Source organism: Urocampus carinirostris, chromosome 20 (assembly GCF_059441175.1).
Source record: "Urocampus carinirostris isolate Australia breed hairy pipefish chromosome 20, RoL_Ucar_1.0, whole genome shotgun sequence".
NCBI lineage: Eukaryota > Metazoa > Chordata > Actinopteri > Syngnathiformes > Syngnathidae > Urocampus > Urocampus carinirostris.
Genome location: NC_142368.1, coordinates 10,434,800 through 10,460,928, shown reverse-complemented (window position 1 = coordinate 10,460,928; position 26,129 = coordinate 10,434,800). Strand labels below are relative to the sequence as shown.

General features: G+C 39.8%; 1 protein-coding gene across 2 annotated transcripts in view; it reads left to right on the top strand.

Moving 5' to 3' along the window:
• The window catches only part of ncoa1 (nuclear receptor coactivator 1), a 78,390-nt gene that overhangs the window by 825 nt on the left and 51,436 nt on the right, over positions 1-26,129 (top strand). The window lies entirely within an intron of this gene.

Here is a 26,129-nt window from a genome sequence, read left to right as displayed (position 1 = left end):
ACATGAAATGATCTGCATTTATATAGCGCTTTTCAAGTCAAGACTTCCCAAAGCGCTTTACAGTGTGCTTCTCATTTCCCAATCGCGGCCTGCTTATTGGTTAGGGGTTCAGTGTCTTACCCAAGGACACTTCGACATGTAACATGGAGGAGCCGGGATTCGGACGGCGATCTCTTGATCCCAAGACGAGCGCTCTACCTCCTGAGCTACTGCCGCCCAAAAAATGAAATGATCTGCATTTCATTATCTCATTAGCTGCACCGCTTATCCTCAGTAGGGTCGCGGGGTGCTGGAGCCCATCCCAGCAATCATCGGGCAGTGGGCAGGGGACACCCTGAACTGGTTGCCAGCCAATCACTTGTTGCCAGCCAATCGCAGGACAGACAACTCGCTCACTCATTCACACCTAGGGACAATTTGGACCGGCTAATCCACCTGAAAAGCATGTCTTTGGAATGTGGGAGGAAACCGGAGTGCCCGGAGGAAACCCACGCAAGCACGGGGAGAACATACAAACTCCGCACAGGAAGTCCGGTAGCTGGATTTGAACCCACACAGGAGGTTCCCAAGACCTTAGAACATTGCCGCACACGCGCTAACCACTGCTCCACCGTGCTGCCCCTTGATCTGCATTTATATAGCGCTTTTCAAGTCAAGACTTCCCAAAGCGCTTTACAGTGTGCTTCTCATTTCCCAATCGCGGCCGTTCAGCCATGTAACCTGCTTATTGGTTAGAGGTTCAGTGTCTTACCCAAGGACACTTTGACATTTAACATGGAGGAGCCGGGATTCGAACTGCGATCTCTTGACACCTCCTGAGCTACTGTCGCCCAAAAAATGAAATGATCTGCATTTCATTATCTCATTAGCTGCACCGCTTATCCTCAGTAGGGTTGCGAGGATGCTGGAGCCCACCCCAGCAATCATCGGGCAGTGGGCAGTGAACTGGTTGCCAGCCAATCTCAGGACAGAAAAATGTATAACATGCTTGTGTAAAATACAATTTCAATACAAAAACGTATATTTGAAGAGTGTGTTAGGAGAGTAACAGAGTGAGAATGTTCATGAATTGCTCTGTGGTTTTTTTGTGCAAATGCAAGAGAAAAAACAGGTGACATAAAGTCCCTATTCATCAGCTCAGGAGGTAGAGCGCTCGTCTTGGGATAAAGAGGTCGTAGGTTCAATTCCTGGCTCCTCCATATTATATGTCGAAGTGTCCTTGGGCAAGACACTGAATCCCTAATTCCCCTAATAAGCAGGTAGGCGCCTTGCACGGCTGAGTGTGAGTGTGTGTGTGAATGGGTAAGAGTGAAGCACTTTTGGAGGTCTTCATTGACTTGAAAAGTGCTATATAAATGATAGATAGATAGATACTTTATTCATCCCCTAAGGGAAATTCACATTTCCAGCAGCATCCCTGAGCTGAGAACAGTACAATAATAAAGCCAAAAGAATACAATATACAAATACCCAGTGTGACGTGCAAATGCCCACTGTAGCGTGTTATATAGAGTAACTAAATAGTGCTACACAGAATACATATTGCAGTAAGATTCGGTAATATCCAATGTAGGTGGTGTGGTTTAATGTGGGCCTTTACTCTGCCGGGTGGAGTTAAAGAGCCTCATGGCATGAGGAAGAAAAGATCTCTTCAGTCTGTCCGTAGTACAAGACAGTGACAGGACCATTTACCATTTAATGTAAAAACAATATATGGTCTTGGGTGGTTAGCGCTGAGACTCACAGTGCAGAGGTTCAGGGTTCAGCTACTGCAGCCTCCCGCGTGTGGAGTTTGAATGTTCTCCCCGTGCTTGCGTGGTTTTCCTCCCACACTCCCCAAAACATGCATGTCAGGTTAATTAGCCAGTCCAAATTGTCCGCGTGCGTGCGCGTTGTCCGTCTCTGTGTGCCCTAAGACTGGCCGGCAACCAGTTCAGGGTGTCCCCTGCCCACTGCCAGAAGATAGCTGGAATGGGCTCTAGCACCCCTGCGACCCTACTGAGTATAAGCGGTGCGGATGATGGATTACAAAGTTTTTGGAGCTAGGTTTTATTTGCACATAATTCCACTTTCTTTTTTACAAGGTACAGATAAAGCAGGGGTGCATAGATGTGTAATAAAAGTAGAATAATTTGATGTGTATATTTCTGTGATTTCCAGTACTGAAGGGGACTTTCATTTCTGGGGGCGTTTCTTTGCCGCTTTTAATTCGAACAAAGCTAGTGAATCATTTCCTTAATCAGTCACGTGGTACACCCGCTTGGCTGGCCTTCAAACGTCGCTTGACACACTTCGACTCGCGGTTCATGAACCATTCATTTAAAATACTCGGCACGAGCCGAGGAGCCCATCACTAGTTGCGGCCATACTGGTTGGGTGTATGTATACCTTGATAATATTGTGATTGATGCCGGAAACATGGCGATCAAAGCTGTTGTCTGGGCTGCTGTTAATCGTTTCGGGTCAAGTTACGACAATAAATGTTCACCGATGTACAAATAAGACTCATACGCGCTAGTAAACGCGTGTGGTGTAGGGGTTAGGGCAGAAATAATGCGATCTCTGGGACTCATTTCAGCTGGCGAACAGTGCACGATCATCGCCAAGGCGTTTCAGTGTGTCTGGGATATCCCGTAGGGTCGCATGGTGTTCATTCTGAGAATATCCCGACCCTCCAATCACAGAATAAGTGTCTTTTCGGCCGGGGCTTTTCATAAACATTCAGACCTCTCTTTGGAAAAGTTTCTTTGCATAGGGTGTCCTCTATCACAGAAAGGTACATTGATTGTGAGGTGGCTTCCCCAGCCAGGTAACAGTAAGAATTAATGAATGCATCGTATTCATTGTCATTATATAATAGAACAACAAAACTGGAAGACTTCTCCTTTCAGTGCAAGAAGCGATGTAGCGAGGAGCCGGCTAGCTGCACGCTAGCATTGGGTTGAGCCAGGTCTCCCATGATAATTAAAATACAACAGTCGGTTTTCCACGTAGTGTAGCTCCAGGTCATCCGTTTCATGGGTAATGGATATGGCTCAGCTTGCTTGTAGATGTGAGAGTTTTTAACTTTTGCTTCCTTTCCCGATGCCGTCTCCGTCGCTTCACCGACCTAACATCAATTCACCGAGCAATTTCTCGTGATGACCTTTAGTTCCTATCGAGTGTAGTGAAGTAATGCTAATGTATGCGTAGATAGGAACCAAAGACAAACTTTCAGTTTGTGTACACCAAAAAAACCCTGAATGAGAGCGCTAAGAACTGCTGCGTCCATGCGCGCTGCCATTTTGGATCATTTTTAATAAGTACTTCTAAGTAATCGGTAATGTCACAAGAAACAACGTCTTACACATTCCTCTTATTTGAACATTCAAAAAAATTAGTGTAGACCCGTGATAACATCAAACTTAGTCCGTGGGACCCAACCGGTATGGCCGACTGTCTACTTCTGGGTACGCGCATGATGTCAGACGGTCAATTCATAATTTTTGATTGACGTCACACACATCCCCGGATGTAAACAGTCGGCCATATTGGATGGGTCTACACTAACTTTGTTTTGTTGTTGTGATTTTACCAAGAATGATGAGACAGTTTGGATTGACTTAAGCTTCTACAGCAGTTACATACATATTATACTTGTATACTAATGTATGTTCTGTAATTACCAATATAAGTATCATATTTGACTAAACGTAATTATTCAAGTGTTTCAAGCATTTGTTTTCCCCCATGGGAAAGTACCAATATCAGATATTGATATGGGTGCCGATAACCGATTTTTTTATTACGGTGTTGGGGCAAGTTAGTGGATTTTCTATTTTTTTTAACATTTAGAGCAGTTGGACACACAAATTGTCCATAGGGAGAGCAATGGCATCGCTGACATCTTCATTTCACATCTATTTACGTTTTTCAAGGGAGCTATTTTGTTGAATATATTTTTTTTATGTGTTTTAAATAGAATCGTTTTATTCAATCATTTATGTGACTTAATTTAAATCATTTGTTTTTTATTTTTTAAAGAAAACATTTAGTTTGTATCCATCTAGTCATCTCATCTCATCTCATTAGCTGCACCGCTTATCCTCAGTAGGGTCGCGGGGGTGCTGGAGCCCATCCCAGCAAGCAGTGGGCAGGGGACACCCTGAACTGGTTGCCAGCCAATCGCAGGGCAAGCAGGGACGGACAACTCGCTCACTCATTCACACCTAGGGACAATTTGGACCGGCCAATCCACCTGAAATGCATGTCTTTGGAATGTGGGAGGAAACCGGAGTGCCCGGAGGAAACCCACGCAAGCACGGGGAGAACATACAAACTCCGCACATTAAGTCCGTTAGCTGGATTTGAACCCACACAGGAGGTTCCCAAGACCTTAGAACTGTGCCGCACACGCGCTAACCACTGCGCCGCCGTGCTGACCTCCATCTAGTCATGTATTCATTAAAATACATAAATAATTTGAAAACAAATAATTCAGAAAAATTAAGTCCTTTACTGGACAGTCTCTGAACCTTTAATATATTACAAAGGACATTACGTCATCGCCTCAAAGTTGTTTTTTAACAAATATACGAAAGTCACAAGTGATCAATGCATGACGTATGATGTGCTTTAGTGTTTAGTATCAGTACTGTCAAATGCTGCTGCCCGTCAATGTCGAGGTCTAGCTAATATCTGAAGAGCGGGATGACACTTTATATCGTAAAACAATGGCAACCAGATGATAAATATGCCGAGGCTCCTCCTGCTACTGGTAACATGGAAAACATACTAAAAAAACTGCCTGGGGAGGGATGGGCGTCATCAAGGATGCACTTGCCTAAGACACACCACAGGAAGTGGTGTCCCCACAAACCAGGCGGTTAAGGGATTAGTGAACCATTACCTGGTGACTGAAGGCCTGAGCGAGAACCTCACTTGCAATGCACCCTTTGGAGATAGTGGGCGTGAGACATAAACCTAAGGCTAAAATATTGCGCCATTTCCTGGTTGAAATGAGTTTCAGAGAAAGCCTCGAGTGTCCCTGAAAGACTGTCCGAAAATAGTGCACCCATCCGGTGAGTTTGGGCAGAGACAGGCTCTAAATCTACGCAATACGACCCCCATAGCCCGGGCACGCTAAAACACCTTGCCCATGTTAGTTCGCCGTTCCCCGGCATAAACAAGCCCTAAAAATCGTCGTTTTTGAACCATAACTCCTCCACCACACAATTTTCTCCAGTTTCTTGTGTGTACATCAGTATATTGTTTGTCGTATCCTAGCCCAGAACATTTAACGACAGCCAAACTAGAGCTTTGATCGCCACATTTCGAATGTCAATCACAATAATAATGTGGTAAACATACCTTGCACCCATCCAGCATGGCAGCCACTACTCTGGTTGCCTGGATGTTCTCCATGTGATTAGGAAGTATCAATCGCATTGGATTATTAGGCACACTACCAAAAATAGTCTTCTTGTCATATATAAGGCACACTGGACTATAAGGCGTATGGAATTTAAACTACAGTATGAGCTACCATTGCACGTTTTATAGATTTACAGTATATATTAAGACAATTATTGTGCGTGGTATACACAAGTACCTTTTACACATGAATAAATATGGTATATTCTCTGCTGTATCTGCGTTTGTTCATGTGTATAAAAACTTTTTTCTTTGTTTTCTTAAAATTATTTTTCTAAAGAAAAGTCCCGCTGCCTACTGAAAACTGCACTGCGACCCACTGGTTTAAAACCCTGGTCTGGTGGTTAGGTTTCGGTGCTCTCACCTTCGTGACCTGGGTTCCATTCTCATTGCATAGAATGTTTTGCAATTTTGGTCAGAAATCTTCGGGCTGCACATGTAACCAAAATCTATTCAATTTTGTGATTTGACATAGTGCGACTGTGTGTTTTATATTGGATTTATAGTTTATTTGATTGATGGAGTGTTTGGCCAATGCAAACACGCTGGTGGTTTCGCTCGCTGGCTTTACTCGTCCTCATGCTGTTTGGGTAAATTGGTTTATTTTTTAGTCAACATGTTTATGAATTGTTGATAGGATGATAAACATGGTTTTGTCTTGCTGCTGCGCTCCCATGTGTAGTGGTGAATGGTGCAATCCCCATGGCGTTATCTTTCCATCTACAGTGAACTTTTACCCATGTGTTTTTTCAACCCAAGCCCCCACAAAGATTAAAGCATTTTAAAAGTCTTTTTCCTTAATGAAGAACAGGATAAGCTTAAATATGATGAAAAAGGCTAGATATAAAATAAAAAAGAAAAATGTCAACAATGCAGCGTCGGAAATGCTTCACTGCCTGTAAATAGTTCCTGTTCATTTAATTCCTAGCACTGTCCTGGAGCTAGGGTCCGGGTGAAACTGGGCCAAATCAGGTTTTCCACTAGAAAACTTGATTAAAAACATTCCACTGTTTTTAAATATATATTTTTTTATTTGCTCCACAAAATAAGATTTAAAAAAAAGAAATAATATGAAACTATAAATCAATTAATGTGAACAAGTATAAATTAATCCATAATGTGCTTGGGCTTTGCTTACATAAAAGGGGCAATGTGTACAGGGAGTGCAGAATTATTAGGCAAATGAGTATTTTGACCACATCATCCTCTTTATGCATGTTGTCTTACTCCAAGCTGTATAGGCTCGAAAGCCTACTACCAATTAAGCATATCAGGTGATGTGCATCTCTGTAATGAGAAGGGGTGTGGTCTAATGACATCAACACCCTATATCAGGTGTGCATAATTATTAGGCAACTTCCTTTCCTTTGGCAAAATGGGTCAGAAGAGGGACTTGACAGGCTCTGAAAAGTCAAAAATAGTGAGATATCTTGCAGAGGGATGCAGCACTCTTAAAATTGCCAAGCTTCTGAAGCGTGATCATTGAACAATCAAGCGTTACATTCAAAATAGTCAACAGGGTCGCAAGAAGCGTGTAGAAAAACCAAGGCGCAAAATAACTGCCCGTGAACTGAGAAATGTCAAGCGTACAGCTGCCAAGATGCCACTTGCCACCAGTTTTGCCATATTTCAGAGCTGCAACATCACTGGAGTGCCCAAAAGCACAAGGTGTGCAATACTCAGAGACATGGCCAAGGTAAGAAAGGCTGAAAAACGACCACCACTGAACAAGACACACAAGCTGAAACGTCAAGACTGGGCCAAGAAAAATCTCAAGACGGATTTTTCTAAGGTTTTATGGACTGATGAAATGAGAGTGAGTCTTGATGGGCCAGATGGATGGGCCCGTGGCTGGATCGGTAAAGGGCAGAGAGCTCCAGTCCGCCTCAGACGCCAGCAAGGTGGAGGTGGGGTACTGGTATGGGCTGGTATCATCAAAGATGAGCTTGTGGGGCCTTTTCGGGTTGAGGATGGACTCAAGCTCAACTCCCAGTCCTACTGCCAGTTTCTGGAAGACACCTTCTTCAAGCAGTGGTACAGGAAGAAGTCCGCATCCTTCAAGAAAAACATGATTTTCATGCAGGACAACGCTCCATCACACGCATCCAAGTACTCCACAGCGTGGCTGGCAAGAAAGGGTCTAAAAGAAGAAAAACTAATGACATGGCCTCCTTGTTCACCTGATCTGAACCCCATAGATAACCTGTGGTCCCTCATCAAATGTGAGATTTACAAGGAGGGAAAACAGTACACCTCTCTGAACAGTGTCTGGGAGGCTGTGGTTGCTGCTGCACGCAATGTTGATCGTGAACAGATCAAAGCACTGACAGAATCCATGGATGGCAGGCTTTGAGTGTCCTTGCAAAGAAAGGTGGCTAAATTGGTCACTGATTTGTTTTTGTTTTGTTTTTGAATGTCAGAAATGTATATTTGTGAATGTTGAGCTGTTATATTGGTTTCCCTGATGAAAATAAATAATTGAAATGGGTATACATTTGTTTTTTGTTAAGTTGCCTAATAATTATGCACAGCAATAGTCACCTGCACACACAGATATCCTCCTAAAATAGCTAAAACTAAAAAAGCCCCACTCCAACTTCCAAAATATTCAGCTTTGATATTAATGAGACTTTTGGGTTCATTAAGAACATGGTTGTTGTTCAATAATAAAATTAATCCTCAAAAATACAACTTGCCTAATAATTCTGCACTCCCTGTATTATTCAACCAGTAGATGTTGCTGTATTGTTTGGTTCAACCAAAAACTAGTGCAAGAAATAACACAAACTTTGGAGACTCAAAGGGACTAAAATACACAATTTTACCTCCCATTCGTTACCCTCAGCTCATGTTGTGGAAAATAAATGCAGATTCCTTGAACAAGGAGAATTTAAAAATAAAAAAGGTTTATGTCATAGTTTGTGTATTTGGTATTATTTGTCAAATCAATATTGCTCTTTTAAATTAATTACTTTTTCTGCCATTAGGAGGCACTAAATAATACTACTCTCCCTTTACACCTTCATATTACGGTGGTGCGAGGTGTCAGTTGATCACCCTACGGGCCGCGATTGGCCGCCCATGGCGGCATTTTAGAGATCCCTGCTCTGGACTGCCGAACAACCGGGGTCTCACAAAATTCTATGGGAAACACTACTCACAATGATCAGGTACAACAAAGAAAACAAGCACAGAAAATGCATTTTAAAAATTGCATCGAAATTGCAAAAAAAAAAAAAAAAACGCCTGAAAAATCGCAAATAAGTATTTTATTTTTTCAAAAATCGTGCTGCCTTTGTCCTGTGAATAAGGTAATTAATCAAAGGCTCTTACATGAGCGCACCAGGGCAGCCAATAATGAAATTGTTCATTATTGTTTCCATTCTCATGTGCCTTGTTGACCTTTTTGTGTTGTTGTGGTTCGAGGCAAATCTAATGTGGGAGTGATGTGACTGCATATGCATGTGTGCATGTGGTAAGCTTCAGCTAATTGAGCCAGTGAATACCTTAATTGGCTTTTGGATCTTTCTAAAATGGCACTTATTGATTGTTATGACACTAGTAGCATAGCAACACCTAATGACTTGTACCTCAGAACTTAAAGCAAACACAAAGATGAGAGGAGACTAGAATTACAGGTCCCTAGAAGTTGAAATACTAAATACCAGTTGGGTTAACACCGTCACCTCATTTTATATTTGTTAGCATAGCCTTCGTAAACATGTTTTTTGATTCAACTCCTATTGGTAAGATGGGAAAATGGGATCCATTTTCTGATAGCTGGGCCAAATAAACATCTAATTGATTCAATTAAGTCAAGCTAAAAAGTCACAATTTGAACAATTTCTAAAGCATTAAGTGGTGGTCGTTACAACTTACATATTTGTCCTAACATATTTTTCTAATCTTATTTTTATCTTTTAAGTATTACATGTTTATACTGGAGTGCCACTTCTAATCTTGTTGTAAACAATGTTCACTCCCTTGTTATCGATGACAATAAAAACAATTGTTTGGCAGTTTAACATCAAACATTCCGGTTGTATCCAGCAACTCTGTTTGACCCTCACCCCCGTCATCAATCCCCCCCCCCCCGGAGGAAAACAAAGCCTACTTACAACAAAGTCAGTTAGTTCTTTGATCCTTTATCTCTTTGTTTCCTTATCCTCACTGTAAATGTAGAACTGGAGTCGTCCAATTTCGTTGTCACAGCATATCCCATGTTGTAACAATGACAATAAAGGCTATTCTATTCTATTCTATTCTAATTCAAATTTGAATCCTTGAGGGAATAAATTAGAGCTGCAACAACAAATCGATTAAAATCGACAATTAAAAGGGTTGGCAAGGAATAAGTTCATCGATTTGTTGTGCCGCGCGATTCATGCATCACTCAGCACTTTGAGCATGACGGAGCGAGGTGGAGTGCGAACTAAGGGGTTATTTTCAAAGGCTATGGTTAATTTAACTCATGAAACATGTCGGACACAGAGAAAACTGTTCGACCAAAGTCCGCAAATGGGTAAGAATACTCCACACGTAACAAAACAAACAAAGTGATATGGTATGGGAGCACCACAATGGTGAGGCAGCTATCAAAACCAAAACATGGAGTCACCAACGATGAAGGGAGTTCAGTAGCAGTGTGGAAACGTAAACTTCGTCTCAGGTAGCTAGCTGATGTTAGCGCTTGCTTTTTAGCTAATGACTGCGCGTGTGAGTGTGTGTAAGATGATTTTTATTTCAGTTGAATAATCCTAAGCAGTGTTTACTTGTGCTTCATCAAAAACCCTCCACTTTCACACAATTTTAATAAGATTGAGCATCAAGTCTTACTTTTCTGGCAAAGTCCGAATGATAAAGTCAGCAAACGCAAGGTCTTTTGCTTGATGCTCGCATTTGTTAGCTTAATGGTGACTGCGTATGTGGAAGCGAGATACTTTTTATTTTAGTTAAACGAAATATTTACGTGTATTTGGGCACAGCACAAAATTGACAGTACCAACCACTAATTACCAAAATGGAACAACATATTATTTGCACCAAACACAAAGAAAAAAAAATCAGCCGAACAATACAATATTATCATAAACATGTCCCCAAAGGGAGTAGGCTTAAGCAGTGTTTAATTGTGCTTATAAAAAAAGTTTTCTTTGCACACTATGGTGTTGATACATTTAAGATTAACTATCAAGTCTGAGTGATTATTGTGCCCGGGTTATAAGGCTCACGCCCCAAAAATAGTTTTTTGTCCTATATTTTCCTTACATATGGCGCACCGGATTATAAGGCCCTACAGTGGGAATGTCAACAAAACAGTCCGATAGTTCAGTCCAACTTATTAACCCCTTAACATTCCGACGGCTAGCAAAGAAGCAAAAACGTGTCTCAGACACGTACGGATACAGTGTCTGTATGATGTCACCAATCACTCAAATGCGTCATTCCACATATTAAACTCTCGGGATTCAGAGAATGCCAACCATTTCTTAGTTTCAATTTTCTTATTCCCTGACAACTGTGCACAGCAAAGTAAGAATTTCCTTGTGCAGGGAAACTCGGTTCTTTACTGTGCATATGACAATAAGCACTTTGAATTGAATTGAATTTAAAAATAGACTGATCACAGAAACATCAAGAAACAAGATACTGGGAAAATATAAAGCTGGGGTAGCTCACCAACGTCGTCTTGCAGCCATCACGTTCAATAATAATACTCAACCACGGTTATCTTACATCCGTGAGTGTAATAAGTCCAACCGTGTAAAATATTTACATACTTCAAAACACGCGATAATGCCGACAAAAAAAAGAAAAAATCTGCCATCTACATCGATAGGCATCGCTTGTTGCTAGCTGTCTGTTTAGCCCCATAATTCCTGTTTACAAATAGACTAGTAAAAATGTTTTCTCCATGCCGTAGAGCAAACTAATGTGTGATTCACATCTTTTTCGTCCAATTGCAGGCTTTGTTTTGCCCTACTTGAACCTGTAAAATGCTAACCGCCTCCTTTACCTCCGAATAACTAGCTATTAGTAACCGATTCAAATGATGATCGACACATTAGCTAGGAAATTAAACTCCGGTGTATATATAGATATATATGTGTGTATATATCCCAGCATACACCGTAGACTACTTCGTTTATGGGGGAAAATCTAGTCGGCTGCTGCTGCTTCCCTTAGTTGCGACTCAAAATTTATCCATTTATAAAGCGCACCATATTATAAGGCGCATGGTCAGCTTTTGAAAAAAATAAAGACTTTTAGGTGTGCCTTATAGTGCGGAAAACACGGTACATACTCACACTATACGTTCTTAAAAGACAACAACTAACAATGTCAAGCCTCATGATGAGAAAGAGACATCATCCATGCAACAGCAAGAAGCTGTCATCACTCAAATCCTTATTGACATGCTCACATTTTTGCATTGCAATGCAAAGTTCTCAAAGAAAGAAAGGTGAGCCAGTTATTGAGCAAAGGTGATGTTGAGAATCATGTTACTGGGTTATCAGATATGCGTTTTTTATTGTTCCAAAAGCTCATGTCCCTTGAACAACAAAAATACCCTTTTTTTTGTACGTTTTGAAAAACTCTCTTATGCATTTGCAGGTACATACCATTCATTTGTATGTTTTATTGTTTGTATGTTTTATAGTAAGTTTTTTTTTTTTTACAAACGCTTGGAATATTAATGTCGATACGTGTCATTGGGTTTTCAGATTTGCTATGATTTCTTGTTCCAAAAGCTCATGTCCCTTAAAGAACAACGATGCCTTTCGTGCATGTTTTAAAAGTTTCCCTTTTCCATCTCAGGCGATGCAAATTTTCAGCTTTTTAGCAAGCTGTATGGGATCTTGATGGTAATCCAGGTGATTCGAATCACTTGTATTGGAGCAGAGAAACTCATAAAAACATGCGGAACATGCTACTCTCGAGACCCTTGACTTAGTCCTTTATTGTAGCTGTAAACCTTGCACAATTATTGTTTTGGAGATCAATTTTCAATGATAACAGCACTCGTTGAAATTCTTCGGAGAATATCAAAACGATTAAAATATTGCTTCTATTTTGCGAGAACATTTATGAATTAGGCGTGCAAATTGATATCTTGCAACCTTTATTCATTGAACTATTGTTAGGATTATTATAAGTGTCTGAGCACAATGTTCTAAAGATTTTTGCGTATTTATTTCGAGAGTCTAATATCTTATTTTTCATTTCAAAGTCTTTATTACATGTTCACCCTGGAGTGCCATGTCTAATCTTTTTGCTTACAATGTTTCAGCTTATATCGATAGGAAATTCCATTCTATACTCCAAACCTGGTACCTAACGCTTGAAGTTCACCCAAAAACTAGTACAGTGGAACCTCGGTTTTCGAACGCCTCTCAGTTCGAACAAATCGGTTCTCGACCAAAAATTTCGAGAAATTCTTGCTTCGCTTTTCGTTCAAAAAATCGGAGTTCGAACGCCGGTACGCTAGCGGCGGCGCTGAGCGGCGTACAAGTGTAGATTGCCCCCACCCCTCGTGAAGAACTGTTGTCACGGCAAGGCGCACTCCTTTTCTGTTTTCGTTTTTCAAAAGCAGTGAAGGGAGTGTTTTAACCCCCTATTATGCCTCGGAAGAAGGTTGGTGCAAGCAGCAAAGTTGCTACAGGTGAAAAAAGAGGAGTAGTGCGTACAACTATTGCATTTAAGAAATAAATAATAGCAAAATATGAAGAAGGTGTGCGAGTTTCCCTTCTTTCAGGAATACAGCATGGCTTCTGCCGACCGGTAAGAAATCCTTTTCATAATTATTTTCTTTATCCTTTAACCACTCACCACTTGTTGTGGGGACCTGGGTGCTAAATGACCTGATTTTTTTATTTTTACACGTTCATGTTAGCGTAATCTTTCGTACGGAAGATTACGCTAACGCGAACGTACGATTAGCCTGGGTTAGCTTTACGTTAAATATTCAAGATAAACATTCAGGGTGTTGGAACGGATTAAAACAATTTTACATTACTTTTAATGGGAAAAAACGGCTTCGGTGATCGTACAAATCGGTTTTCATACAAAGAAATGGAACGGATTATGGTTGAGAACCGAGGTTCCACTGTACCATAATATGCGCAAATCACTGAATTATCAAGGATGTCCAAATCAAAGGTTGTATTTTCGCCTTCTGGCTGACTTGTTTTTCTCAAACGTGCATGTTGATTGATTACGTGAGTGAAAACATTCTCGCAGGGCCACTTGAGGTAATGTTTTTAGATAAAAAGTTCAGCAGAAAGGTTCACAAGCGTTCCTTTGCCCTCGAGGCAGAGACTTACGACGACCGGTTTTGTTTTTATTTTTCGTTCTTTGTTTTGTTGTGCCCGGGAGCTCAAAGCAAAAAATCGCAGCGAGCAAAGTTGAGTGGGTAAGCGATATCTGCAGTGGAATTCCTCCATGCTAATCTTTCCAAACAGAAAAGGGGGCGGGGTCAGGTGGTGAGGTTGTGTAAAGTGGATCCCTCCGCCGCGTCTTCGTCCGTTGCATCCCCCTCTGCTGCGTCCGGTCGTTGTTTGGATCCTAGGGAGTTTTATTGCCGCCTCACGGGATGGAAAGTCTTTTTTGCAGCTGGTATTTATTTATTTACTTTGTCAACTCAATGTCGGGGTGGGCTACTGAGGATGGTTCGTCAGGGCTCCGAGCAGGACGCAACTCTGAATAGTCTTCTCCACTGTTGACGGTCCCTGGCCTGTTCTTGGGTCGTGGCAAAGTTGGGACCAGTCTATTACTTAATGTTGTCACCTCAGTTTGTTTTCGGACTTCCTCTCCTCCTGCCTTCTTGGACTGTGCCCTGGAAAATTATCTTGGCCAGTCCTGATGATCTTGTGACGTGACCATACCTCTGAAGCTTCCGTCTGCGTATGGTTGACAGTTCTTTGTAGGCTCCTATCTGCCCTCTGATGTCGTTGCTCACCATTTCATCTGTCACATGGTCTAAGTAGCTGACTTTGAAGTTTCCTGTAGCATTACATCTTCATGGTCTGGATTTTCTTTTCCAGTTTTGGTGTGAGAGTTAATGTCCCGCAAGCATAGAGGAAGATGGGAGCCAGCGCTTGCATGAGTCTGAGTGTGGCTGTGGTTTGAGCTACCCTGGCCATGATTTTTAGTTCTGACCCCTCTTCTGATATGACTGCTCCAAGATATTTCAATTTGGTGACAGGTTCTAGCTCTCTGTGGTTGATTGTGGTGTTTGTTGTGATACCTTGGGGATTGCTGGTCATTACTTTAGTTTTTTTTCTGTGCTGATTTCCATCCTATACCGGCTTGATCCTTTGACAAGGCGACTTGCGTTACGCATCAACCATCAGGTGACTTCAACAACAATTTTGTGGCACTGTCACTGATGTTTTTAATCAGCATGGTCAATTCACCAAAATATTGTTTACCACAAGCACTTGGGTTTTCTTAACACATAGAGCTGAAACTAACAACTCTTTTAATTGTCCTCTACACACGGACTATTTAAACGAATAATCATTTTTTTTTTCTTAGCACAAAGTTCATTTCATTATGTGGAAAATGAGAACTCAATAAAAAATACATATTTTATAGAACATACTACATATTCACAGTAAAACCAGGGGCAGCGCTCGGTCAGTAGAGACAAATTCATCACTAAACTTCTGTCCATTTTTTAGGAACAAATCGATAAATAATACATACAAATCCTATAGACATGTGTATCCCTGTAAACCAAGAACAGCAGTAGAACAGTAAACGAAACAAATATGACATGCATTTGTAAAGTACTTTCAATGGTCAACTGCAAGGTCTGTAAAACAATACTTAACAATTCTAAACAGATTGAAATCAACGACTGACATTTGTTCTTCGGACTCCATTCGTTTAATTTGAATACGTTTTCGAGACACTGTCTGGTATAACGCTAAAATATATGCCTATAAAATGTACAATGCATGTGAACAAAACCGTAATCGATTAAACGGTACGCAAGTCAGTCTCTGTTTTGTTCGCTTTTCAAATGTTGGTGCGTCGCCCATCTACCGCCATTTTACTCGAGCTCTGCCTTGCAATCTTTGCAAGTAGCCTAAAATGCTCCAAAACTTGAAGTTTTGGTATGCCGGCATCTCTGTACATTTACGTTACCACTCAAGACACTTTTGTGCATGTGCTACTCTTAGCAGAGATGTTCCTGTTGGGAAAATATTTGTCTGGTGACATAAAATTCATTGTCCACCACTTCTTTAGGGCGGCATTAGCTCAGGAGGTAGAGGATCAAGAGGATCGATTCCCGGCTCCTCAGTGTTATATGTCGAAGTGTCCCCGATAGCAGGTAGTTGCCTTGCATGGCAGACGCTGCAATCGGTCAGTTAATGTGTAAAAGGGAAAAGTGTGAAGCACATTATAAAGCATCTATTTCGGGGCGGCACTGGCTCAGAAGGTAAAGCGCTCGTCCTGGGATCAAGAGGATCGATTCCCGGCTCCTCCGTGTTATATGTTGAAGTGTCCCCGATAGCAGGTAGTTGCCTTGCATGGCGGACGCTGCATTTGGTTAGTTAGTGTGTAAAAGGGAAAAGTGTGAAGCACATTGTAAAGCATCCATTTCGGGGCGGCACTGGCTCAAGGTAAAGCGCTCGTCTTGGGATCAAGAAGTCGCAGGTTCGATTCCTGGCTCCTCAGTGTTGTATGTTGAAGTGTCTTTAGCCAAGACACTGAATGCTCCCCCCTGATAGCAGGTAGTTGTTGCCTTGTATGGCTGACAATGTGAAGCACATTGTAAAGCACTTTGGGAGGTCTTCATTGACTTGAAAAGTGCAGACCATTTATTTGATTTTTTTTTTACGTTGGTTTTTGACAACAACAAACATGTTGAGAAAAAAAACACTGTTTTTTCTACCATGTTGCCTCCTAGCTAAATGAGTTTGACACCCCTGTTTAATGATCCAGCACTAATCCGAACATTTTGAATAATGTGTTTGTAGAAAATGATTTAGAAGGCAAAATTTGCCTCTTTTACTATTCTTTTGGGATGATGGGCTCAGGAAGAAGCCAATCATGGTTTACTTGCGTTCTAAAGGAGAGCCAGTAACGGTCATTATCTTAACCTTGAACAACATGAATGTCATTGCGCCATGAAAGCAACTCTGGAAATGGACACCCATCAAAGAAAACAAGATTATAGTGCTCTTTAATTTGTTTTCTACAAATGTAAAATGTTCTCATTACACTAGTTTGGGCCCATCCAATGGTGGGCGATGTGGTAAATTTTATATCACAATTTAAAAAAAAATAAGAATTTAGAACTCGAGTTCATCAGAAATCTTCTTTAGAAGTTTTTTTGTAACCTTTTTTTAACCATCTTACTAACTAAAAAACCCCCAGATGTTTTATGCTTATAATTTGAATCGTAAAACCATGCAAATGTGTAATAAATGTGCAGTTAGTTCAACAATAACCCTGGAATTGAATGAAAGAACACTGTCCCTAGTCACTGCTAGCACTTTATTTCACACAGCCTTCAATCTACCAAGAGTGCTCATTTTAAAGGCTTGGCAACTAATTCAAGGTATCACATGACACAATTAGAAACAATAATCATAACAATAGTAATTATATAGTTTGCCTCTTGTTTGAATTTAGTTTAGCATTTATTTGGTTCCAGATTGTCCATAAATCGTTTTTTTGTTATTTAACAATGCAGTGCTGTTGGAGACTATTATGTTGAATACCACTACCATTAACTGCTTCTATTTAAGAACCCAAAGTACTTTTAATGTCTAGTAACTTTAGAACCAGAAGTACCCTTGAATACAAGTCATTTGCAAAGTTGGTTTCGCTTAGTTCCTTTCTACTCAAACAACAATTTATTTTTTATAGCGCCTGAATTACACACTGGAGACTAATGCCTTCAACCTTAAGGTAGTTCAGGTACACTGAAAAGTGGAAGGCTTGAGCTTTAAATCAAAAGTTCTTAATTTTTTACCTGACATCGGTGCCTTTATTTCACTAAAGCCGTCCATTCAAAACTGAAGAATTTCCCCTATGGAAGTGTGCAGCTGGTATTTTGTGTCACTTGACCCTATAAAGTGGTCTGATTGTGTCATTTGTAGACCTGGGGTTTCCAAACTTCAGAATGCGTGCCAGATTTTGTATGCTGAAAATGTGTGAGGGCCGACTATTCAGCCTGCCATTCTTTAAACAGTCTTTAATAAATTCACCCTCCGTGAAAGGATTGCAGTGCTTAGAATATCAGCGTTGCGACCTTGTAGCTTGCCTTTGTAGCATTTTCATCTGACCCGCAGGGTCTGGTGGGAAAGTGCTGCTCTGCCATTAAAACAGCTTCCAGGTGCTTCACCTTTTCACAGTGTTCGTTTCAAGTTAGATTTGTGTAGTCTGCATGTTTTGTCTGGCAGTGCCTCTTGATATCATATTTGAAAACAGCCACAGTCTCTTGGTAATTTAGGCAGAAGCAGTTGTGTTGAATTTCGGTGAAAAAATATCCAGTTTCCACTTGTATTGTATGCGGTGGCCCTCACAGTCAACTTTCCCTTTTTTATTTACAATCGACATTTCGGAAATAGAGTGGGCTACAATTCTACAAAAAAAGCCAAGGGCAAGGTTGCGAAAGTGCTACTGCCATTATGATTCTTTTTTTCCAGTACAAATGTATATTATACATTACTACATATTAATTTAATGACAGAGGCCTGTAAAAATTTGATTAAAGGCTGTAACTGGCCCCCGGGCCGGACTTTAGACATTACTGCTTTAGATTGAAGCAGGCGTTAACAACAGCATGTGTGCAGGCACCAGGTAGCCCCTTCAAGAACACATGAGTAGGCTGCGGACCACTCTTGAAAATAACTCACCAGTAATGGCTCATTGAGATTTTCTAGGAATTTTGATCGCTACCTGGCATGAAAAATCACTGATGAACTCAATGGCCTAATTTGATCAATCAATGGTCTGAATTGATCACGTGTACATATTTAGTACAAGGTGCTTGAAATCCTTGAAAATAGTTTCGTTTTATTGTCGTGTTTTCAAGGATTGAAAGGTGCTGAATTCTGGGGGAAGTGCATGTTAATGCTTGAAATTGTTGCCATGTTTCTCAATAACTCCGCTTCAAAATGATACCAACACTGCTCTCTGGTGTCTTCGCTTTGGCATTGCATTTCTTCCATGGTGATTAACCGCAGCACACATTAGTTTGTATGGCATTGTTCTATGAAGCGTCATTCCCCCTGTGGGTCATGCCAGTGGGCACCGGTTAGCCCCCAAGAACACATGGGTTGCCTGCTGAATGGTTCTGAAAACAGTTCACCATTGATGGGTCATTAAGAATTTCTTGGAAATTTCATCGCTTAATGGCATGAGAAATCAATGATATAATCACTGTCTTTAAATATATGATAACTTCAAATAATTTTAAATTCAGCCTATAATTTGTGTGTAAAGAATTCATTACTGTTATGAATGGCATGTTTTAGTGGTTGATCGCGCCTATTTTAACCCTACTTCTAATATTTACAGCCTGGTATTAATATACTAATATTGTAACAACATAATAATAACCTTATGTTTTGAGTTTTAAAATGCATATCAAACTGGTAGCCTTTCACACTAATTTGTAACAAAAAAGTAGCTCTCACTTTCAAGAAGGTCAGTAACCCCCGCTGAAAAGAAATGTCACTGGAATTTAATCACCTTACTAAAATTTGAAATTTGTCAGTCTGAAATCAGCAGCCTTCATTGCCCGTGCTGTTTCTTGACGCTCATGTTTTGGTCTGAGTGCCTTGACATGTGTTGGAGTGTACATTTTAGGAAACTAAAAGTACAGATTATTAAATCGATTGTGAATTGTGAAAGAATATTTGTAATATAATGGAGCAGATTAGTGCATTAAGGGTACAAATGAGTAAATTGAGGAAATAGATTAACTAAAAACAATTCCTTCCCTTGTATTCTGACATTAACCTTGACACCAGCTTATTATAACTAACCAGACTTGAACGAGTGCCAAGTGGTCATTACATAACTTTTACAGTAGCATATGTACAGTATGTCAGTCATGAAGTATTTAAATTGATTTATTGGCGAGAAAGAGGTCTGGAAGATTATGCAAAATAATTATATTGTGTTTTTCCCCCCTGGAGAGTCGCCATTGCGATGTCATATGTGGTATTTTTGTAACCCCTCACCGTTCCTGTAAAATTTGCCTAAAATGCCAATCTAAGACATACCCAAAGTAAATTCTTGAACTGTTTGGAGAATAGAACCAGTTTTTGCTTTTTATGAAAAGTAACACTTTTTGCAATCAAATTTAATGTATATTTGATCAAAATCTGAAAAACTAAGCGTTGGCTTTCACACATTTTTCTAATGGTAGATCTAGGCTTTTCCAAAAGTGGCCGATCAAAGACGACCAGTTCACAGCCCTAAAAACCTTTGAATTCATGTGTTTTAATTTGGCCAATTTTTATACATAGGTAAAGAGTTTTAAATATTCGACTTATCTTTCTAGAAATGGCAATCCATGATTGTGCACAATAAAAACGGATCACGGGTTGCATATGCACATGTTTAATTTCATCTCCGATTTCAATACAGATGGCAAAATGGAATATTTCATTGGCTAACAATTCACAATCGGTCACTATTGGCTAAAGATTTTTGAAGTTGAATTGGTCGTGACATTTTTTTTTCAATGCAGGCTCTCATAGGTTGTCACAGGCTAGGTGGGGACTGTGAATAAAAAAGCTTGCAATTGGCCCAGAGTGGTGTCCATCAAAGGGTCAGAGAATAACAGCTATACCAGAAGTTGTCTTGATTCAGACTGATGTTTCTGTGAGGAGTATATTTTGAAATGGTCATATCATATCTTAAATCCAAAGAGTTTACGCTTTCCAAGGGTATGTGGAATGACATATTTCAGTGACTAGTGAAATCGTGAAGTCACGACTTGGTTTACCAACAGAACGTTAAGTGGTTAATGTTTAGGGCAGATGAAACAAAAATATTTTTATCGGGTGCAATTATAAGTTCAATCATTCTTTCTCTTGTTGTCTTCTAAGCATTTAAAACATACCTTTTGCCACACAAGTGTAATGTCAACATACAATTCATAGTGTTAAACAGTACATGAACAAATAAATCAAGAAAACATGACATGTACGTTAGATATACATACAATTAATAGCACATTGGTGGTTGAGGAATAAAGCAGGACAGCTCACCACTGTACATTAAACTTTAGTTTAAGCCACAAAAGAATGACAAAATCCCCTCTTTCCACTCGCTATTCTCATGATAACAAATGCATTGTAATAGATCCTTTCACAATGTTGTGTGTCGCACATAGCAAGAATATTGCTCTTGATAGTAACCATGAATATTTTGTTTGTTTGTTTGTTTGTACATGATTCAATTGTTTGTTTGTTTGTACATGATTCAAATTGAATCTTTTCTTCCGGCGCCGTCACGAATGGCAGCCACTCCAGCAGCTCCCGTGTTATTTTTCGATTGTTCTCGATTGTTCTCAGCTCAGGGATGCTGCTGGAAATGTGAATTTCCCTTCGGGGATGAACAAAGTATCTATCTATCTATCTATCTATCTATCTATCTATCTATCTATCTATCTATCTATCTATCATTCATCCCTATCTTGACTATGACTATTATGATTATTAGAAGTCTTTATTTAGCCTTTTCTAACTGTTGCTTTAAGAAATCAGTTTTAAAACCATTAATCTGGTTATAAGATGTTAAGGACAGATTTTACCTATTTATTTATTTTATATTTATTTCTTTGATTTTGTCGTCAGGGTTGATAGAGCGACCTGACATTTGCGGCACAATATTTAAAGTAATTAAAGTTACTCTTGAAATTTTAATTTTGCATCTCGCCGTACAAGAGTTATGCTCTAAGAAAGTGGTGAAGGTCATTATTTGGCGAATCAGCGTTTTTATTTTTTTACTCAATGAACAATTTAAAGGAAGAAGTGACAAGTTGTCATTCTGCCCATTGACTTAGCGGCCCCAGTGGAGTTGAACACACAAAAGCACTGAGTGCCACAAAGCACTACTCGTAACATCAAACATCAATATTGAGTTTTTTGGGAGATGCATGCCAAGTGAGAGCTTGAAACCTTTATTTGTATAGCATTGTAATGCACCTGTGTTTGCAAAGGACTGAACAAATAATAAAATCCAGTCAAATAACTCGAAGAATAATTAAGGGAGTTACCTGTCCATGTAGTCTTATTTTAAAAACACATGAGTTACCTAGGTTAACTTGAGTTGAAGTTCTAAAGAAGTTTCTCAAACTTGTGATAAAACATACATTCTCTGAAGTCTCTGTTTCAAAACAAGATTTCAATTACGCGACATTACTTAATTTTGGCATCACATGTATGTTGTGTACCATTCAACGTAATTGCATTTCAACCAGATGTGAGTCATTGGGAATTAAATTGCATATACGGTATGTACAACATGCACGGCATGAAATCATGGCTAAATGTGTCCTCATGCGTTTGCCGGGGATGGGCCACTGAACATATGTGGCACTTTCTCGCCCTGAATGGCCCACAATTTATCTTTTCATCATCTGACAGACTTATGTGAATAGCTTCCTTATTTGAAATGATATTTTGTCAGGTACCAATCTAAGAAGTGTGTAGTCTCTGGAAATGCAAATGTGCTGAACATCTCTGATATGAATGAAAGAAAAAAAATCATGCAGTGGGATACCGAAAAGATTCTTAGTTTACCATGTAAGATACAGACGCTCCCCTACTTATGAGCTTTCGACTTACGAAAAACAGTAGATAACAAACATTTTTTCGGGATGTCGAAAAATATCCGGACATTGCTGTAAATTAGATTTTGTATTGTGTGCATCTTTTTCCGAGTACCGGACAGTACTGAAGTGCTTTATTCCGCCGCTACCGGTGTGTGGTGGCGCTGTGAAAGGTCACCCAGCATCCACCCCGAAGAAGAAATCCGCTTCCTCTTCCTAGTTGGTGTGTAAACTTATGTACTGTATCTCCAGCGTGCTAAGAACTTTGGCATTTTTATTGTTTAACATCTCGTACATCCATTCAATATGGTTTGTGTAATGTGCAAAGACGAGGAGAGCTGTTTCTTTTGAATTGAAAGTGGAATAAGAAAGTTTGATGCGGTTGAGAAAATGGTTGGATCCCTTTTTTTCCGTCATTTTTTACCACAAAGGAGGACCTTTTGAAGCTCATCTTCCAAAAGTAAATTAAACTTTATTTGTCTTTCTAGAGTATATTATTTCATGAATTGTTTATTTTTTTAGTACAATACAACACAGGTTACTTATACAATCCTTAAACATACTTATATAAACCTTAAACATACAAAATATTGCACTGAAGACACTTACAAACAAATTCAACTTACGAACGATCGTCCAGAATCTCGTTCGTGAGTAGGGCAGCGTCTGTACAGTGTGAATTCCATTTTTTGGAAGAGAATCACTATTGGCATGCTGAATATGTTGTCCATGTGTGCAGTGTGAACTAGTGTAAAGGGGTTATTCAACATACTCTAAAAAAGTGAGCAGTTTTGCAAATCCAATTTTCAAGTATTGTGATAAGGGTCTAACTGTAGCTCCTCGGACCACCTTGTCCCTGTATGAACCTGACATAGATTCATTATGTATTATTTAAACTCAGCAGAAACATGTTTCTCTCCGCTGGTGCATGAATCCTCTTGGATTTGTTTTGTAGATGAGGCAAAAAGGTTGTTCTGTCGTATAAATGTCATCAGTTTTCATCTTTTTTATGTTTGTATTGTCGAGAGAAAGCTCTATGGCTATATTTAAGTAGCACTTGTAAGCTTGGTGCGCTACAGTTACTCAATCACGAGCTTTTATAATGTTCGAGAATGACACTCGCATCGGGCCGACTCTCAACTGATCCTCTCTTTTAACCGCTGAGTGTTGCTGTTGTGATTTTGTCACTGATGTTGTGGTCCGACCCTGTCGTTTTCTGATTCAGTGTGATGCATTAACAACCGCCCACAGCCCCCAAACACACACAAGCACAAAGCCGCAAAGATGAATGGCGTGCGGCATCTTTCAGACTTTATATATTCCTGCTGTCGTCAGCATCGGTTGTCAATGTCAGCTGAAGTGTCCAAAATCAAAGGAAAGAAAAGGTGAAGGAAACAAGGCGGCAAGAAGACATCGATCGGGCCATTGAGACAGCATAGCATATTGGTCCTTTCAAAGCTCTCGTGTACGAAGCCAGGCACAGATAATAAAGATGAGAAGTGGTTGAAGGATCGGAATGTGCCGCTAGGCCAAGGACAAAATATAGATTCTATCTTGCACAATACGCTCTCTATTTATACACTGCTTACACAAATTTAGGAGTATTTATATTTGGGTGAAATTTCGGGATGGTATTTCTGGATTACAAAGTCCATATGATCACAAGCCAAATTTGAAAAAACAAATGTTCAAGTACTGGCATTATACAATAGTATGCAGTGGAGTCTATTTTAAATACCAATGTATCCCAGTACTAAATTGGTACCACTATACCAGTGTTTTTCAACCAGTGTGCCGGGGCACACTAGTGTGCCGTGAGACCTTGTCTAGTGTGCTGCTGGAATTTGCCCAATTTTATCTTTCCCAAAAAATCAGGCCATTATTCAGTATTTTTGCTTTCCTCAGACAAGGAACTGTAATAGTCATCCATATCAGTAGGTGGCAGTATATTTTTATATACTTTTTATCAGGGTTGGGTAGGGTTACTTTAACTGGATTACTTTCAATTACTTTTGGATTACTCCAATGCCAAATATCCTAATAAAAGACAAAAGAAACTAATGAATAATACTATGAATACAATTATGACTCACAACAGATGTTAAGCTTTCTCTCCTGGCTTTGATCTCTTTGATCTCCGGCAAAACTAACATAAAATGCGACATAAACAAAATGAAAATAAATCCAAACAGCTTGCCAACATCATTTTTGCCGTTCCATGTATTCCGTAACTCCCCAAGCAAGTGTGCCCGCTTTGAGACTGGGAGGTCGCTGGTTCGCGCCTCGGCCGAGACCTACCTAATTGGTATAATGGCGGCGCCCTCTGTTGGCTGCGGCTGCATCGACTCGCTACAATAATAATAATAATAATAATTTCCTTTGTATTGTCATTCTTTGTAACAATGTACACAGAACGAAATGTCGATACACCTGACCCGTTGTAGCGAGTCGATGCAGCCGCAACGGGTCAGGTGTAACGACATTTCGTTCTGTGTACATTGTTACAAAGAATGACAATACAAAGGAAATTATTATTATTATTATTATTTAGTAATTGTATTCATATTTAGTTTATTTTGTCTTTTATTAGCATATTTGGTATTGGAGTAATCCAAAAGTAATTGAAACTAATCCAGTTAAAGTAACCCTACCCAACCCTGCTTTTTATATACTAATTATCTGCTCATGAGGTAGCACAGTACATTTAATAACTTAATTTGTTTAACATAGCTGTTTAAGATTACACTGTAAAAAATAAAAAGATAAAGCACATCATTCTCTTTTATTTTAAGTCTTATTTTCTTCTTTTTATGTATGAATTATCTGCTTATGAGGTAGTACAGTGAAATATTGGACATAACTTCATTTTCGAACATTTTTGACGGACCGTGTGCCTCAGAACTTTTTTATAAATAAAAGTGTCCCTTGGTTCAAAAAGGGTTAAGAAACACCACTATACCACCCAATGTGAGCATATTCCCAATATGGTAGTTGAACTTTCGAATGACACCTTTTCCATCATGAGCGTCTGTTCATGCTAGTTTTATTCATGCACAAAACACAAAATACACTTAACTTGCGTTTACCCCGACACATATATTCCACCTGTCTCACTTACCCTTATTACTCGGGCGCCCCTGGTGCATAAATTAGCTGCAGCATTGCATAAGCAGCAGGGTTAAGCCCTTGTGACAAAAGTCACGCCTTATAGTCTATCAACATTATTGATTGTGGATTTGGATGTTTTTTTATATTATCACTGATTAACCCATCATTTAATCAGAACAGTGATCATACAATGAAAAACAAATCGGTTTTTGGCCTCTTTTTTTAGCAAAAAAATTAAGTATCGGGCCAGAAAAACCCATACCCGTCGATCTCTAGTCGGGCCCCCATCACTGGTTTGGACCCATCAATTAGCCTAACCAGCATGTTTTTGGGATGTGTGAGGAAAATATAAAACTGTCTAATAATAGATAGATACTTTATTCATCCCTGCAGGGAAATTCACACTTGCAGCAGTATCCTTGTGTTAAATGGTGAATGGTCTGCATTTATCTAGCGCTTTTCAAGTCAATGTAGACTTCCCAAAGCGCTTTACAATGTGCTTCACACTTACCCATTCACACACACACTCACACACCAATAGGGAGTCAGCCATGCAAGGCGCCTACCTGCTTATTGGGGGCATTAGGTATTTTGTGTCTTGCCCATGGACATATCACACGGAGGACCCGGGAATCGAACCTGAGACCTCTTGATCCCAAGACGAGCGCTCTACCTCCTGAGCTAATAATGTAAAGATATACAATACATAAATACCCTATATAACGTTTTGCTATAGAGTATTTAAATAGTGCTATGAAATACACACTGTAATAAAAATAGGGTAATATGCAAATGTGGGGGT